The sequence below is a fragment of the Phyllostomus discolor genome, chromosome 4 (genome assembly GCF_004126475.2).
Source record: "Phyllostomus discolor isolate MPI-MPIP mPhyDis1 chromosome 4, mPhyDis1.pri.v3, whole genome shotgun sequence".
In the NCBI taxonomy this organism is placed as follows: domain Eukaryota; kingdom Metazoa; phylum Chordata; class Mammalia; order Chiroptera; family Phyllostomidae; genus Phyllostomus; species Phyllostomus discolor.
In genome coordinates this window covers 141,592,521-141,608,117 of record NC_040906.2, presented here as the reverse complement: position 1 = coordinate 141,608,117, position 15,597 = coordinate 141,592,521, and positions in this window count along the sequence as shown.

Below are 15,597 nucleotides of genomic sequence, written 5' to 3'. Positions count from 1 at the left end.
TCAGGGTGCTTCTGCCCAGTTAGAGAAATGGTTGGTGCGGTTCAAGTGGCTGGAGCTGCCTTTGTAACTCTTTCTTGCATGAACAATTTTAGAAACGGCTCTTTTTTACCCTTTTACTCAATATTTACCATTAAGGGCATTGCTGGGCAACCTCTCTGCCTTTCAACACCACTTTCCAAAGCATCAGGATATTTTCTTATCTCTCATGGCTATCTGTTCAATAAGATTTCTGAAAACTCAATAGCTCCTTTTTATATAGTAGTTACAATATCTACTAACAGAAAATAAAATATCCCAGCATGAAATATGATAAAAAATCTAAAATCTTTCACTTTTAACAGGCTGTGAATCTAGTTATAAGATCACAGTTGTTTTAAATTAAAGGTTAACATTGTCTATTCAATAATCACTAAAAACCTGCAAAACGATCGTAAGATGCCACTGAAATATGTATTATGGATACATTTTCTAAGGAAAAAAAATCTATCCCTAAAAACTTCTCTGAGCAAAGATGTTCATTCTCATACTTCTTATAGCAACAACAGAAATCAAAATAATAATAATAATGACAAATATCCACCTTCACTATTTACTAGATTAATGGGTTAGATGATTATGGAAACTTTTCTGAAATATGGTTAATTTCTAGAAAATTATAATTTTTCACATTAATATATATGTGAAAAGGACTTTTGCTGTCATTTTAAGGTAAAAAAAAGCAGAATGAAAGTAAATGTAAGATCATATCTATATAAAACAAAAACCCATAGCAAAAAATGAAAATGGAATACCCTATATTTTATAAATTATTTTGAGGAATGAAGGATTGGGGTAATTTTCTTTTTCATTTTAATTCCTGTGCTTTCAAGTTCATTCATTCAAAGAATATTAATTAATGTCTATAGCAATGAAATTATGGTGGGAATTGGGGAGATAATAATAGCAAAACAGTCATTTTCTCATAGAGCTTTCAGTTCAGTGGAGGCAATGGTTTTCAACAAATATAATTACATAGAAACTTGTTAAATTACAGTGAGACAGGTAGTGTGTAATGAAAACATGTAATATAAAGAGACAACTTGCTTTGAAGATTTAGTTTTTGGAAGAAGTATGTAGTTCTCAAGGTTCTCAAAAGAAACAGAACCAGTTTGTATATGAAGAGATTTAGTATAAGGTATTGGCTCTCATGATTATGGAGGCTAAGATTTCCCATAATCTGCCATCTATCGTACAAGATGGGGATCCAGGAAAGCCAGCAATGCAGTTTGAAGGCCTAAGAGCTGGAAAGCTCATGGTACAAATTTCAGTCTGGGTCTGAAGACCTGAGAACCTACAACACCGGGGCAGGATCAGATTGATGTTCTACTTAAATAATCAGGCAGAGTGAAATTCAACATTTCTTTGCCTTTTTGTCCTATTCAAGTCCCCAATGGATAGGGAGATGCCCACCCACGCTGTGTGGGTGGAGCAAGGCAATCTGACTTAGTCTACCAGTTCTAATGACAGTTTCTCTTTTTAAAAAAATATTGTTTAAATTGCAGTTGTCACCATTTTTCCCCCATTGCTCTCCTGGGCCCTGACCTGCCTGCACCCCTCTCCCACATTCAATCCTCCCACTTTTTTTTGAAGTAATTTCTAAAAATGTATTTTTCTATTAAGTATAGTTGGTATATAATTTTAAATTGGTTATATTAATTTTAAGTGTACAACAAGGTGATACAATATCACCACACCCCACAATGTGATCACCCACCAACTCCACTAAACATCTGTTTTGCTGCAAACCCATCACCTTATTTACAATATTCCACTTCTCCTTTTAACCTATTTCCTGCCCCTCCCTCTGGTCACCATCCTTTTGGTCTCTCTATGAGTCTGTTTTTGTTTTGTTTGCTTGTTTTATCTTTAGATTCCATATATAAGAGACACCGAATGTATTTGTCTTTCTCTGCCTCATCTATCTCACTTAACACAATACCTTATAGATCCATCCATGTTTTCACAAATGCCATTTCATTCTTCTTTGTTACTGCATAATATTTCATTGTATATATAATGCTAAGCTCTTAGAGAAATGCCTTCACAGACACACCCAGAAAACATGTTTAACTAGATATCTGAGAATCCCATGATCCAGTCAAGTTGACACATAAAGTTAACTATTATACCTATAATCTCTGAACAGATAATTCTCATAATAGAGCTTGCTTTCATAACAAAAAAAAAACATTTTAAGCACATTGCTGAGTCCAACAATTAAAACACCACCAGATGTTTAAATGCACCTGTGTGTTCTTTCCCTGTGTCCCCAAAAGATAAACATAATGCTTAATTTTGAATTTATCACATCTGTTTTTTCTGCTTTTTATTATAATCACATTTTTAAATATCTAATGATTATATAGTTCTTTTTTTGTAGGAGACCATTCTGTGTGGCGTGGGCCCAACTCCCACTCGGAGGTGCACAGGACCCACGCCCATGGATATGTTCTCCTGTGGGGAATCAGGCCTGCAATGAGCCTAGGCTGCTTTGAGTCTTGCTTTCTGCTAAAACTCCTTCACCCTGAATTGAGGACATTTACTGCAAAGTAACTTCCTAAAATCCACGCTAAACCTTCTAAGGATGAGTGTAACAGGTTCAACCGCTTTTGCCTTTTCATTTGCAAATATCCCTCTTCTGTGATGTGATTAGCAGCATTGGCTCCTTTGTTTTCTGTAAGAGGTAAACACCTAAAGTGAACATGTGCATAGTAAATGAGGACCATCATGTAATGGGCAGAGAAAAACCCAATAAAGTCCTGTTGTGGTGGAGGCTTTGGCTTTTGCTCCCCTTGAGAGAAAAGCCATGCTGTCCCTTTTCCTCCACCGGACTCGGTAGTCTGTGTGAATGTCTCATTTCATCCGTAATGACATGGACACTGTGGGCTGGTGTCTGCATCACTTCTTTGGTGTTTTCATTCTATAATGCATTCTTCATGCTATGGATAATATTCTGGGACTTGCTTTATTTATTTTTTAAATTTTTAAATTTATTTTTAGACAGAGGAGGAGGGAGAGAGAGGGGGAGTGAAACATTGATGTGCCTCTCATGCACCCTCTACTGGGGACCTGGCCTGCAACCCAGGCATGTGCCCTAGACTGGGAATCAAACCAGCAACCTTTTGGTTCGCAGGCCATTGCTCAATCCACTGAGCCACACTAGCCAGGATAATTAATTTAATATTTTGTTATGTTATACATTTCTAGTGTTCATAAGTGTTCTCTCTTTCTAAGCTCTCTCATAGTTGGTTAGGGTCATAGGTTAAATTATGACCAGTAGATTTAATCAGAAGATCTATGTGTATCTTCAGTACTGCCATAATTAATGTTGCTATCCAGCTGCCTCCAATGCTTTCTTTTTATGATATTGTGATCTTGGAGGAGACTTATTATTGAGATGGTTTGGTGTCAAAGGGTAAATCAGCCTGTATCTCTCAGCTACTGATGAAAGGCCAGGTACTCTAGAGAATTATCTAGACCAGGAATTAGTGACTATAGCCCATGGACCAAATCCAACTCATTGCTTGTTTTTTGAGACAAAAGTTTATTGAAATACTATGCCTATTCATTGATACGTTGTTGATGGCAATCTTCATTCTTTGACAGAGGTGAGTAGTTGTGACAGAGTCTCTATGGCCCATAAAGCCTAAAATATTTACCATCTAGCTCCTTACAGAAAGTTTGCTGATTACTGTTCTAGATTGATGGCAGTATTACAGTGAACAATATTAAACCTTTGTTCTGCTTAGTCATCAGTATCACCATATATTGTTTTTGCAGTAGCATAATGTGTCCTTCATTACCTAATGCAAAAATATTCATCTACATTGTGGCATGTAGCTGTAGCTTATTCATTTTTAGTGCTGTTCAACACTCCTTTCTGTGATTGTAGAACACCTCATGAACCATGCATCTGCCGATGGACAGTTGGTTTATTTGCAGTCACTTTATTTTATTTTTTTCCACCAAAAATATTGCTTGAAAGTTTTTAGTTTTCTGTAATGGCAGAATAGTTCCTATTGATCTTTCATAACTGCAAACTCTGAATGCAACATTAAAACAACTATTTGAGGGCAAATGAGAATGACCAAAAGAAAGGAAATAATGGTTGGGTTCAGTACTTGGCAAAAGGAAACTTTACTATGTGTGTTTTTATGCCTTTTAGACCAAGACAGACACCAGTATGTACTATGCTGGGTAGCTAAAGTAGACATTAAAAAAAAAAACTTTCATTATGTCAGGCTTGAAAATCCAGAGGATAGAATTTGAGACAATGATGGCAATTGGAAAATGAGAATAGAGATCATGAAAAAAGACAAAGAGAGAAGACCAGAATTCTTTGTATAATCTCTTCTCAAATCTCTGTGTCCACTGAATTGTACCTGTACTTGTGCAGAATCCAAGCAGCCCAGTGAGGCTAAAAAAATTTAGGTAAGATTTTATTTATTTATTTTTAAAGAGAGGAGAAAGAAGAGAGAAAGAGAGAGATATCCACTGGTTGTCTCTTGTATGCCCCAACCAGGGACCTGACCCACAACCCAGGCATATTCCCTGATGGGGAATTGAACTGGCAACCTTTTGGTTTGTAGATGATGCCCAACCAGGACATCACACCAGCCAGGGCAAGGTGAAAATTTAATAACCACTCACCACAGAGAAGACTACCTATAGTTTGAATTTGAGTTAAGACAGTTCCCTGCAAAGTTTCTCTTTGAAGGAATGTAATAAAATCCAGAGTATCTACAATGTGCTATAATTCACAAGACTCAGGATAAATTCTACCAACTCTGCCACATAAAATGAAATAAATTGTTATGTATACTTAAGAGAAAAGACAACCAGTGAAAACTGCACCTTAGATGAGATGGTGGAATTGGCTGTTAAAAAATTTTTAAAGCAGCTATTGTATCTGTGCTCATGTGCATGCAGAAAAATTTGCCTCTAATGAATGGGAAAGAAGATATCTCAAAACATCAATAGAAATTTTAAATAAAAAAAAGGTGGAAATTTTAGAACTGAAAAAATACCATATCTGAAACAATATTTGGATAGGCTCAATGGTAGATTAGAGATGACAAAAAAGCCAACATGTTTCAGTAATTAGGAACCAAATTAGCCAATGCAGAGAGAGAGAAAAGATTAAAAACATACCTAATCTTGTGGGACAATTTCAGAAATTATACATATATGTAATTAAAGTCCCTAATTAAGTGAGAGAGAATGAGAGGAAAATGCTTGAAATAATAATGCCTACAAAATTCTTAAAGTTGATGAAAAACATAGCTATATAAATTTCCTTTAAGCTGAATACATACTAAGAAACCATACCTCCAGAATCAAACTGTTAAAAGCAAAAGTTAAGAAAAATATTTGAAATGACAAGGTGATGACATATTACATACAGAGGAGCAATAATTCAAATGAATACAGACTTCTTATCAGAATGAATGTAGACAAGATGATAAGGAATGACATCTTTAAATGTTGCAAGAAATTAAAATTTTAGCTTAGAGTTCCACATTCAATCAAACTATCCTTTCAAAATGAAGCCAAAATACAATTATTTAGACAGAAAGAAATTAGGAATGGGTTGCTAACACAAAAGGTCCAAAGACTTTCTTGTGGCTGAAGGGAAATAATATCAAATGCAAACTCAAATATTCCTTCTTTCCACCTAAGAAATGAAGAACTCTGAAGATATAAGTAAGTGAGCTAGTATGAGAGCTACTTCCCCTCTTGATTATTTAAATATGCATTTTACTGTTTAGAAATTACATTGGAGTATGCTGCTTAAAGTATGTGTATGTGTAATACATATAAAATCTATAAAATAAAGGTTGAGAGTGGTGCTATATGGGCCTATACTACTGAATTTTTGTACATTTTTTGTGAAGTGTTACAGTATTGACTCCAAGCAGACTGGAGCAAATTAAGAATATATATTGTGGAGCTCAAACCTTTGATGGAGGTATCATTGGCAAATATGTTTTCCCATATAGTAGGTCCTCTTTTCATTTTAGTGCTGTTTTCTTTAGCCATGCAGAAGCTTTTTAATCTGATGAGGTCCCATTTGTTTATTCTTTCCTTTATGTCCCTTGCTTTAGGGGACATATCAGTGAAAATGTTGCATAGAATGTCTGAGATTTTCCTGCCAATGTTTTCCTTTAGGACTTTTACAGTGTCATGACTTATATTTAAGTCTTTTATCAACCTTGAATTTATTTTTGTGTATGGTGTAAGTTGGTGGTTGAGTTTCATTTTTTTGCATGTAGCTGTCCAGAGGTCCCAACACCATTTGTTGAACAGGCTATTTTTACTCCAAAATATGTAAAGAACTCACACAACTCTACTCCAGGAAGACAAACAATCCAATTAAAAAATGGGCAAAAGAGTTGAGCAAACACTTCTCCAAGGAGGACATACAGAGGGTCTAGAGACATATGAAAAGATGCTCAGCATCAATAGCCATCAGAGAGATGCAAATTAAAACCACAGTGAGATACACCTCACACCAGTCAGAATGGCCGTCATAAACAAATAAACAAACAAGTGTTGGAGAGGATGTGGAGAAAAGGGAACCCTAGTGCACTGTTGGTGGGAATGCAGATTGGTGCAGCCACTGTGGAAAACAGTATGGAATTTCCTCAGAAAACTAAAAATGGAACTGCCTTAACATCCAGCAATTCCACTGCTGGGATTATACTCTAAGAGCCCTGAAACACCAGTCCAAAAGAACCTATGCATCCCAATGTTCATAGCAGCACAATTTACAATAGCCAAGTGCTGGAAGCAACCTAAGTGCCCATCAGTAAATGAATGGATCAAAAAACTATGGTACATTTACACAATGGAATTCTAAGCAGCAGAGAGAAAGAAGGAGCTCTAACCCTTTGCAACAGCATGCATGGAACTGGAGAGCATTATGCTAAGTGAAATAAGCCAGGTGGTGAGGGGAAAAGACCATATGATCTCACCTTTAACTGCAACCTAACCAACAAAAGAAAAGTGCAAACAAAATATAACCAGAGACATTGAAATTAAGAACAATCTAACAATAGTTAGAGGGGAGGGGGGGAGGGAACAGTGGGGGGGGAGGTTTTCAGCAACTACTATAAAGGGAACATGGATAAAATCAAAGGGGAGGGTGGAAGCAAGGGAGGGAGGTGGGTTTGACTGGGGTGGGGGGAATAGTGGGGGAAAATGCAGACAACTGTAACTGACCAACAATAAAGTAATTAAAAAAAATATATATATATATATAGTAATCCCTAGATAAAGCTCTAAGATAATGCAGAGGTATAAATAAAAAATATACTTAATTAAAATTAAATTATTAAAAATATTTAATACAAAAATAAATCAAGAAGGAAAGAATAGTGGAGTTCCCCATCTACCCAGAAAACCAGAAGAAATAAAATAAAAATAAATAAATAAAAGTGTGGAACAACTATATCAATCATTATATTGTGTTAATGGATGAATCACTCCAATTTAAAGGTAGAAATGTCAGAACAGATTCTAAACTAAGATCTAGTTATATGCTATTTATGAGAATTGTAGTAAATATGAAGACTTACTACACTTTCACAGAATGGTGAAAGTAAATGGATTGAAAAGATACGTCATTCAAATAGTAAGCATAGAAACATTAGAGGCATTATATCAATATTTATTAAAGTAGACTTAAAGAGAATATTACCATAAACAACAAAGATATTTCATGGTAATAAAATGGTCAACTCAGGAATACATGTAAATTACAAATATATATATGCCTAATAAAAGGGCTTTAAAATATATGAAGCAAAAAGTAATAAGATGAAAGCAAAAATAGAAACTTTCATAATCAAAATGAAATATTTATAACACCACTCTGTAATTGATAGAAAAACTGAATAAAAATTCAGTAAGGAGGTAGAAGATGAAAAAACACTATCAATGACCTTGACCTAATTGCTATTTAAAAATCACTTCTGAAAAATATACATTTTTTTGGTTCACATAGTACATTCACCAAAATAGATGATGCACTGGGCCACAAAAAGTCTTCATAAATTTAAAAGGATTAAAATAGTACAGAATATGTCATCTGACTAAAACAGAATTCAATCAGAAATCAATAGCAATACAAACTATTTGTATTTATTACCAAAATTAACTCTTCCTACCCCTACCAAAAACAAAGCAAAACATCAATACCAGAGAGCTTTACTGGTATACACTATTAAGTATTTAAAAAATAAGAAAAAAACACACAAATCTTACATAAATGTATTAAAAAATAGTGGAGGAGGAGGGGATATGTATAAATATGTTTTGTGTGGCTAGTGTAAAACTGATGTCGAAACCAAATACAGACGTGTGTATGTAAAATTACAGACCAATATTGCTCATGAACATAAGTACAAAAATATTTAACAAAATAGTAGCCAATTGAATTCAAGAGTGTATAAAAGTTATTATACATTATAAACAGAATTTCTCTCAGGAGTGCAAGACTGGTTTACTTTTATACATTGTAACATTTGAAAACTAATCCATGTGTTGGTTTTTGTGACTATAAAAAGACAAAATCTTACATGATCACATCATTAGATGCAGAAAAATCATTCAACAAATTTCACATCATTCATGTTAAAAAAGTCAATTTCATGATGGAATGGTCAAGGTTCCACGGCTCCAGAATTTTAGATTCTTGTTTTTTTAGAGATTTTATTTATTTATTTTTAGAGAGGGAAGGGAAGGAGAAAGAGAGAGAGAGAGAGAGAGAGAGAGAGAGAGAGAAACATCAATGTGTGATTGCTGGGGGTCATGGCCTGCAACCCAGGCATGTACCCTGACTGGGAATCGAACCTGCAACACTTTGATTCGCAGCCTGAGCTCAACCCACTGAGCTACGCCAGCCAGGGTGGAATTTTACATTCTTGCACTCTCCAATTCTGGTCCTTGCATAGGGTAGTGTGTCTGAATCCCACTTCCTTAAAGTTAAAATTCCAAAACTGGAAAAGTGACACCACTCAACTTCTACATTAATCAAGGTAGTGTGGTATTGGCCAAAGAATAAATATGTCAATCAATGGAACAGAATAGAGAGACCAGAAATAGACCTACATAGACATAGAGAACTGATCTTTGACAAAAGAACAGTAGTTAAAATTTTTAACAAATGGTACTGAAACAATTGGACATTCACATGCAAAAAAAGATCAGCAGTTGCTAAGAATTTAGGGAGAGGGAGGAAGTAATTAAGAGTGTATCACAGGAGATAATTTTAGGGCAGTGAAATTATCCTGTATGGTGTTATAATAGTGGGTTCTTTCTTGTCATTATACATTTATAAAAAGCTGTATTGTATACAGCTCATAGCAACAACTCTAATTTAAAATATGGACCTTCGTTAATAATACTGTATCAATATTGACTCACCAATTTTAACAAATTGGCCTATACTTTTTATTACTATGGTTTTAATGTATGTTTTTATAAAAAGTAGGGCAAATTCTCTCTTATTTATTTTTCCAGATGAACTTAACAATTATATATATATATATATATCAAATTGTAAAAAATAAGCCCTTAGAATTGGTATAATTTTATCAAATGATTTGTGGATAATTGATCTAGTCATAATTACAAGGTATGCTCCAAAGTTTTTTTTATACTAAACTGTAGTGTTGTTGAAAAACACATACCATCTTTATGATAAATTTAAAGATAATTCAGTAGTACTTTTCTATATTAATACTAATTAGGTCTTCTTGAAAACAATTTTCACATGCTATTTATTCTCTAGCATTATTATTTTTTAAATGTATTATTATAATTATACAATGGAATTATAAAATTCTAGAGTTTTCCCATTTTTATTTACTCTGCTTTACTTTAAATTTAATTTATGTTAATTTAGTAAGAGATGATTAGAAATTTTTAAAATAAAATTAGATAAGGGGAAGTGTATTTCATTTTAATTAGCCCATAGTGAAGTAAAAATATTTTTAATTTGAATTTTGATCCCCAAATTAATAATTAATCAAATAATTACAATTTTGCATTTTATTCATCTCTAAATTGTTTCAACTCAAGAAGTTTTGGCATTGGGACTTAGCTTTAATTTTCTCACATTTGTAGAAATGAAAGCATATCAAACAGCAACACATTTTTTAATATGCCCACATTTTCTTGCATCATTCAGAATTTTAACTGAAATAATAAAGGAAAACTTAACTATGCAGAAGTGAATTGAAATATACTTATATGTAATAGAAAATTTTAAGCCAGACAAGTGAAAAGAATGAGAATATGTCTCACTCATATTCTTTCTATTATTCTATAATGACAGTTAATTACTGCAGAGGTAGGTGGATGTTCTGCCAAGTTACCTAGTATACTTTGGCGTTGCCCTCTCCTTGTTCACACCTTAGGTCTATTGGAAAAGAAATGCAGATTTAAAATGACTGTTTTGATCCTCCTTTCACAGAGAAGTAAGAAGGGCTGTTAAATAACAATGAGGTACAATTAAATGGATTGTGATCAACTGGACAATACCATTTGTTCTCAACAGAAAGAAAAGGTGTACGAATATGAAAAATTAAAGTACTGCCATTTGTTCTTTCAAAATAGAAATTACTTACTTTATACTTTGTTTTCTTCAAGATAATGAAATGGTACCCAGCTAGAATAATTGACTCAATATGGCAACTTCAGTTAGAAACAAGCACTTTTTACATTAATTGGTTGTTTTTGAATCTACAAAAATTGTGGGGCCCTTATGAAAAAGAAAAAGAGGTGAAATAAAACGTTGACCTAGGCATTTCTAAAAAGGTTATTTAGAGTTTTGCTTTTGTGTTTTAATGTTGGAATGTGTATCACCGAGGTGGCTGTTGATGTAAAGGATTGGCATGTTTAATCCTTAGCAAAGAATTATATTTATACATTTTCAATATTTCTAGAGGAGGATTTACATTTTTTTCTACTTAATCTATTCCAATGCTTTGTACACTTTATAAACTGTCTACATAGAATAAGCTGGGTCACAGAACAAGCATGCTGTTCATCAGACAAATTCTCAACAAACTGATCAAACACACATTCCCTTATGGAAAGGATTATGGCCAAAACATGCCAAATCTGTCAGAAAATATCATGCATAGTATTTTCATGTAGCAAATAAATTGCTAAAAGAGGGAAAAAAAAGAGTAGAGTTTGCTCTGAAATGATGGTAGTGTTGCCTTTACTCATATGTCCTCAGCTATTCCCTGCCAGAGTATTTATGTGCTGTTATGCACTTCCAGGCATACCATCTGCTCCTGTTGTCAGGGCCAGTATGCTCAGGTGACTAGAGGGTGCTACCTTCTTGTTTTCTTAAGAGATCACTTAGCTACATACAGAGAAGCATTCTGTTGTGTGGCTACTTCTCATACTCTCAAATCATATACACTCCTCTTCAAATATGTATAATGTGTTACATGGGAGATTAGATAAAAGAGTATAAAGCCAATGAAAATCTAGTATAGTCACATTACTTTAGCAGTTTAGGGCATGGTCTTTAATCAAACACACTGAACTGAAATGTTGGATCAGCCAGTTACTAGCTCTATGACCTTGCGCAAGTGAATAACATATTGTATAAACTTAGTATCCTCATTTGTGTATTTTACAGAGAACAAAAGTACCTATCCTGTATGTTTATATAGTAATGCATGCAAAACTCTTATCATGGTGCTTAGCTGATTGTAAACAGTCAATCTTCATTAGCTATTATTATGTGCCTTACTAAATTGGTACAATAACAATTTTAATCTATTACTAATGACCTCAGTTATATTGCAAAATAAAACTTGAACATGTAAAGTATGTTGCACTTTATTGTGGATTAAAGTAAAGATAAGTGATAATATATTCTTAAGATGATGCAGTGTTGTCCATGGCTGATTTGGGAATAATATCTAATTCTCTGACAGGATCCAAATTTCTTCTACTAGCTTAGGATAAGTACATAGACTTATTTTTTAAAGACACATCAGTGTATATAATGTATTCATTTTGTTTTATGTGTTTTATTGGAAGTGAAATATCTGTTGTTTTTTAATATCAAAATTAGCATAATTTCAAAGTATTGGCTGCAATTAGCACTATAAGAGAAAGTAATGAGCACATGAAGGAAGTTTTGTGAAAATTCTAAAATCATTTGGAGAGGATACTATATTAGTGAGTGATTTGGGGCTAATAAACATCCCTTGTCATTGATCCATGTAAGTGCTAAAAGTCAACCTGCACATACATCAACAAAGTGAATTAATGGTTTGGGAAATTTTAGCTGAAGTCAGTCAACAGAACCTAGTCAATAGAATTCCAACAGGGGCAGATGCCACCACCCTTCCTCAGTAAAGGAGTAGGGCAGTTGTCTCTTTTCCAGGTTATTATTTTATTTTTCTAAATTATATTTGTTTTTAGATATTTATTATCCTTTAAATTTTCCCCTGGATATTCTAAGGATTTTCCAGCAAGAAGTCTTAAAACTATGTTCTGTACCAAGACATACTTTACAAGTTTAGCAGTGCCTTACAAAATGTTTACTGTGTTTAAATGAGCAAATGCTTTCCTAAATGTGGTATTGTCAGTTATTCTTTGTCAACCTTTCATAGTTACTGAAATCCAGATATACTTAACTAAGGGATATAGATTTTGTAATATAAGAATTTTTTGTAGAACCTTTATTTAGCTGTAAATATTGGCAATTATTTCAGTTATATTTTCTGGTACTATATACTTTTCCTCCACAACCTCCTTTTAGTATTAAATTACCATTTTTATCAGTAGGTTATAAGATAAAATAACAAATTATCTAGGATTTTCTTCAGCACTTAATGTATTTCAAATACTGGGTGAGCCAACTGGGGTGAAAGCATAATGTGGATAACAGAGACCCTTCCTTCCTTCAAGGATTTCACAGTGCAGTGGTGGAAACAGAGAAATAAACAACTGACCAGAATTAGCATCATGAGAAATATGCCAAGATGGTGGTGCAAAGTGCCATGAAGAAACAGAGAGAGGGTTGCATTTAATTGTGATTATTAGTCCAACCCTCAGACCCAGGGCATATAAGCTGGCCTGGTAACAAGTAATAGCTTCTTAAGTGTCCATCAAAGGGCTACAGGCAGAATCATAGAGGGGAGGAAATCCATGTTCATGAGGATTTGCTTTATTTCTGTTCTTCAAATCTAGCAAACTCCTTTCTTAGGTCTGTAACTGACACTGTTGCCTCTACTAGGAATCATCTTTCATAAAGCTTTATCATGGTCAACTCCTTATTTCTAACTGGGTCTTAAATCAGATGTCACCTCTTCGGATAAACTTTCCTCTATCTCTTTTGAGTCACCTTCTTTTCCTCTTTATGCCGTTTCACAATCTTCATCATATATTCTTTTTCTTACTGCCTGTCTTTCTGTCTACTCTCACTTGTCCCCTCACCATGATGCAAATGTCACAAGGATAAGCATCTTGCCTCATTCTCTGCTCTGTTCCAAGCACTGAGGAACAGTACGAGATGATGATTAGTTACTCAATCACTATGTGTCTAATGAATGAATTAATAAATGACAATGAGTAATAAAAGCATTAGGGACCAAGTGAGAAGGTGTGTATTTTAGGGAAGTCTTTCATCCACTGATGGGAGTGAAGAGGATCCGATATATAAAGGACTTGCAATGGGTCTGACAATGATGAGCTGCCATGCAGAACTTCTTTGATTCCTCCCTTTGGGATTTTTAGAGTGTGACAAGGGCCTGGACCTATAGGGAAGTGTTAAATGAATCTTTAAGAAACACAAAAGCAGAGGGATGAAAAAAATTACTGCATTGTTTTACCTACACCTTACATAAAAGTAAAAATCTTTAAGTAAAAGCTTCACTGACATCTGAGTTAGCTATAAATTATCTTCCCCAAAGTAGAGGGAAGCTAATTGACCTATTGGACAGAAGTAGCTAGCTGGTGGTTTCCATTAATTGGCTTATTGTCTTTGTTTTGTACCTCACCAACACAAAGACAGTATTTTACCACAAATATGTTTTTAAAGTAGTACACTCTGGAGAGTAAAAGACATGAACATAATCTTTTTTTGGCTCTTCACAGAGATTAAAGTCCTAGGTCCTTGCAGTGCCACCTACTTTAAGAACAGCTCAATCTGGGATTGCTCTGCTCCAAAATGTAATTCTAGATAAATTAAGGAACCAAGCATAAAACTGATAAAAATAAGACTATTTTTAAAAATGTAACAGATTAAAAGTATCACCTTAAAGTGAGAAATGCTTTTCTAAATAAACCACAAAACCTAAACATCACAAAGAAGTATATTGATTAGATAGCATAAAAATTAAAACCTGTAGTGCAATAAGGACACACATGTGATATTAAAAGACCTGTAGCAGACAAACAGAAACTATATGCAATGCATTTAACTGGAAAAGATTTCTATGCAGAATATACTCAGACTATAAAAATAAAAGTAGATCAACTGAAAAATGTGAAAAGACTGTCATCAACTGTTCTCAAAAGGAACATGAGAGACTTCTGGTCAAGATGGAGGTGTAAATAGACATGCTTTGCCTCCTCTCACAATCACAGAGAGAATTACAACTAAAACTCAAAACAAACAATATGCGGAACTGTCAGAAAATCAAATTCTATGCAAGTCCAACAAATAAGTATTAAAAGAAACCACATTCATCCAGATGGGTAGGAGGAGCAGAGTGGCAGAGATAGGCAGAGAGATGAGGATATGCAGTGTGGCACAGAGAGGTGGCAGCAGCAGCAAAATGGGCAGTCCCACATACATGTGTGGTGGATAAAAATTGGGAAGGGTACCTTGGAAGTGAACAATCCCAGCCCCAGGCCAGACCCCACAGTCCAGAGTTCCAATGCCAGAAAGATAAATGCTCATAACTTCTGGCTGTAAAATTCAGTAGGGGTTTGGGTGATGGAAGAAACTGCTGGGTTTTCAGGAGATTTTGCTTAAAAGGCCCACATGGTCTTAGAATGTATGCAAACCAACCCACTCTGAAATTTGCCACCAGGGCAACACCTGGAAGGGTGCCAGTCACATATGGGGAGTGGGTGAAGTGGCTAGAAATGGTATGAATACTGGGCAAACCTCCAGAAGCCAGGTAGCAGCACTGTCCCCTCTCCAAGCCCTCCCAGCACACAGCATCACAAAGCAATGAAGCAGTTTATCCCACACTGGTGATTACCTAAGGCTTCTCCCCACACAATTTATAGGTGACTTTTCCACAATAGGCCAGACTAAAACAGGGAGTCAAAGCAGCTCTCCCTAATATACAGAAGCAAACACAAGGAGGCTGACAAACTGAAGACAAGAAATATGGCCCAAATGAAAGAACAGAACAAAACTCCAGGAAAATAACTAAAACAGAGATAACCAACCTATCAGATGCAGAGTTGAAAACACTGGTGTTCAGGATACTCAAAGAACTCACTGAGTACAGCAATAACATAAAGGAATAAATGAAAGTTACACTAAAGGGAATAAAGAAAAATCTACAG